The sequence below is a fragment of the Pristiophorus japonicus genome, unplaced genomic scaffold (assembly GCF_044704955.1).
Source record: "Pristiophorus japonicus isolate sPriJap1 unplaced genomic scaffold, sPriJap1.hap1 HAP1_SCAFFOLD_187, whole genome shotgun sequence".
NCBI classification, from domain to species: Eukaryota; Metazoa; Chordata; class Chondrichthyes; family Pristiophoridae; genus Pristiophorus; species Pristiophorus japonicus.
In genome coordinates, this window is record NW_027251558.1 from 645458 (window position 1) to 649460 (window position 4003).

Consider the following 4003-nt stretch of genomic DNA (forward strand, 5'->3'; position numbering starts at 1 on the left):
TCGGGCAATAACGTAACAAAGAATGGTCCAGAGGAGGTGTTAGTGGGAATAGCAGAACCATTACCAGACAATGGGAGCGGTGCTTATGATCCGATACATTGAACCTAATGTTGAGGCCAGAAGACTAGAAGATGCCTACAATATAGGGTGTCACCGCCTTTTAATTAGACCCAGGCAGGTTGGCCAGCCCGGATTGGTTTCCTGTCCGCTTTGAATTCTGCAGCCAAGGGACTAATTCAAAAGCCAGCTTCTCTCATTTTTTCAGCTCTAGAGAAACAGGACGTAGTCATATTCAGGGCAGAGGTGGAGATTGATGCTGAATGTAGGCTTATTCCAATTGAGGTGAGCATGTGCGTACAGAGAGGAAGATATACTGATCAAGTATTGGCCGGAATCAAACAAGGGTTTAGCTTATCCAACGAGTCACAGAGCCGAGTACCTCTGTGAAACTTTAAGTTTACTCAGTTTGGCGGGTTTCACTTTGCTCTGCGATTTGGGAACATCGGCGCAAAATCACACGTTCTAATGTGAAATATGTCTGTTTTCTCACAAGTGGAGCGGCTGAGAGAAGCGGAATTTCTCGTAAAAAATGCCGGGACTCGTCCGGGATTTAGCCCGAGATCTCTCGCTTTTCAAATATGATCATTCCTAAGCGAGAATCATACCCCTCGACCAACGAGCCGCCGACAGTGAAAAGCGCAGCTCTCAGATTTTGACGGTAGTGAGAAAAGATATTAGTTACATCGTGCTTGTGCTGTCCCTCAGAGATCTATCTAATTAGTCCCCCTCGCCATAGTTTGCAAATGTTATCCTTTTGACGACTAAATTATTAATTTGAGACATTACATGTGCAAAGTCCAGCATCCTTGTCAGTAAAAGGGGAATTTGGCGATGAGGTTAAATGTGAATGACAAAACCACCAGGGATGTAAAAGCTGTAAGACAACAACGACGAGGATGGGATTCGAACCCAATGGATTAGTAGTCCATCGCCTTAATTTCTGGACCACCTCATCTCTTCGGTAGCGCATCGTCAGCCATTCATTCTCCTGCTTTTGGTCTCCAAACAGAGATACCGTGCAAGAAAGTCCACTTCACAGCTTGCTCTGCCCGTGCATGCAGATCGACAATGATCAAAACTTGCCATTAGATTCTTCAAGCAAACAGCCTTCTTTTACTTCAGGCGAGTGACTGTAAGAGATGGTTGCTTTTTCGGCAGAATCACAAAAAGAACATGATAGCTGACGCAGCGAATCAATTGACCACCGTAGGATTCGAACCTCCAATCATCTGATAATGTCACAAATACAATCGCAGTTCGACGCCTTTTCCATTAGACCACGCGGCCTCGACCAGGACGAAGCTGTATTCTTATATATATTGGGAGCAAATTCGGGGCAACTGCGAAATGAAGGTGTGGATTTCGGAAAAGATGCGCATATTTCGAGTAAATTAACAGATGCACTGCGATATTGGTGCGCACCGGCGCAGGCATCTCCAATGTAAATATGAACACTACATTTGAAAAATTCGATCATTGCAGCTGAAATCACAATCTTTCTCAAACTATGCAGGTTGAGGCGGGATTATGAGAAAATCGTCTGAAATGGGCAGATTATGAACCGGAACTGAATGATCCGGGACTGCAAGCAGATCCCTTTTATTCAGATGCAGAATGACGCTTGACTGACAGCAATTCCCTTTTAAAAGAATAAAATTGAGATTTCTATCACCACTGACCAATTGTGCAGTGTGTGTGTGAGCGTGGGTGTCAGGACCACGCGGAGCTGGGATGGTATTGAAGCCACAGGCGATAGAAGGGGAAGGAATGAAGGGAAGTCCGTAAAACCAACGCAGACAAAAAGACAATTTACAAACATATATATATATTTAACATTTTAAGAAAATAAAGACATTTACATTTTATTTTTAAAAATTAAATGTGATTTTTTTTAAACAAATAAATAATTGATTCATAATCTCAATATTTTTTGATTGAACGAAGGCTGTGTGACTGGAAGAATTCCATTGGAAATGAGGGGTGTAATCAATAAATACACAAACACAGTTAGCCCATGGAGGAAGACAAGCCAGGAGGGAAGATGTGGGCCACAGAGGCGATCGTTTCAACTCGCGTGTGTGTTTCTGCTGGACCTGACAGCAGCAGCTTGTGATGTGAAAGAGATCAAATGTAATAGGGCCCGGTGCAGTCAGAACAGAGAAAGCACATTTATTTTGGAAGTTAAAAAGTTGGGATTGTATATAAATATACACATCTATATATATACATGTATAAAAAAAAGTCAGCCAGTCAGTCATGTCTTTTGTTGTCATGATTTCATTTGATTAAAACTTGAAAATAAGGATGGAGGATGTCATCATATCGCACAGCCCACACGCAATCCCTTGGCTAAAATCGCTATATTTCTAACTTGTGTATTTTCCCTTCTTTCAGATGTGGAATAGCAAAATCCCACAGCAGAATCTTCGATCGTCAGAGAGTCCACGCAGGAGTGTTCAATCAAATCAGTATGGCTTCAAGTTGCATGAAATGCATTTTTCAAAAATGACATGAAATTCACAGTAAGATCGCACAGCACGTTTGCACACACTCTGGCTTGCACAAAGACGCAAACTAAAATTCCTGCACCCTTCTAAGGCAGTTTATGAAACTGGAAATTTGAAATCGGGGACAGACAGCACATCCCTTTTAAACAGGCACAGAATGATCCGGAACTGATAGCACACCATTTTAATCAGACAGAGAATGATCCCGGACAGACAGCACATCCCCGTAAAAAGGATATGGAAACAGAGTTAATAAAAACAGATAATTATGTAAAATTCAGCAAGTCGTGCAGATTCTGTGGATGAAGAACCCGATTTGACGTTCTGTCGGATAATCATTCCGATATTTAAGGAAAAAGTTAATGATTACAGATTTTTTCAACAAAAATAGCGCCTGGAAAAAATACGCAGCGAGAAAGGAAAAAACGAAACGTCTGTGATACAGTGGAACGCAGCAGTGATTAAATAATAAATGGCACAATGGGAAACACCAAATTGGGTGGTAATCGGGCAATAAGTTAACAAAGGGTGGTCCAGAGGAGGTGTTGTGGGAACTGCAGAACCATTGCCAGAAATTGGTGAACGGTGCTTATGATCCGATAAGTTGAAACTAATGTTGAGGCCAGAAGACTGTAACATGCCTACAATATAGGGTGTTAAAGTCTTTTAATCAGACTAGGCATCTTGGTCACCCCGGATTGATTTCCTGTCCGGATTGAATTCGGCAACCAAGGGAATAATTCAAAAGCCAGCTTCTCACATCTTTTCAGCTCGAGAGGAACAGGAGGCACTCAAATTCAGGGCGGAGGTGGAGATTGACGCTAAGTGTCTGCTTATCCCAATTAAGGTGAGCGTATGCGTACAGACAGGAATATATACTGATCAAGTATTGGCCGGATAAAAACGAGACACAGAGCCGAGTACCTCTGAGATAATTAAAATTTATTAAGTTTGGAGGGTTTCACTTTGCTCTGGGATTTGGACGCTGTGGGAACATCAGCGCAAAATTGCACGTTTTAATGTGAAATATTTCTGTTTTCTCTCATGTCAAGCGGCTGTGAGAAGCGGAACTTTGAGTAAAAAATGGCGGGGCTCGTCCGGGATTTGGACCCTGGACCTCTCGCATTTCAAATGTGATCATCCCTAAACAACAAACCTATCCCTAGACAGACGAGCCGCCGACAGTGCAGAGTGTTGCTCTCAGATTCTGATGGTAGTGAGAAAAGATATTCGGCCCATCTTGCTTGTGCTGTCCCTCAGAGACCTAACTAATTAGACCCCCACTCCATAGTCCTACACCCCTCACTCCTTTTACGAATATATTATCAATTTGAGACATGACATGAGCCAAGTGCTGCATCCTTGTCAGTAAAAGGGGAATTTTGCGATGTGGTGAAATGTCATTGATAAAACGTCCAGGAGGTTAAAAAGCTGTA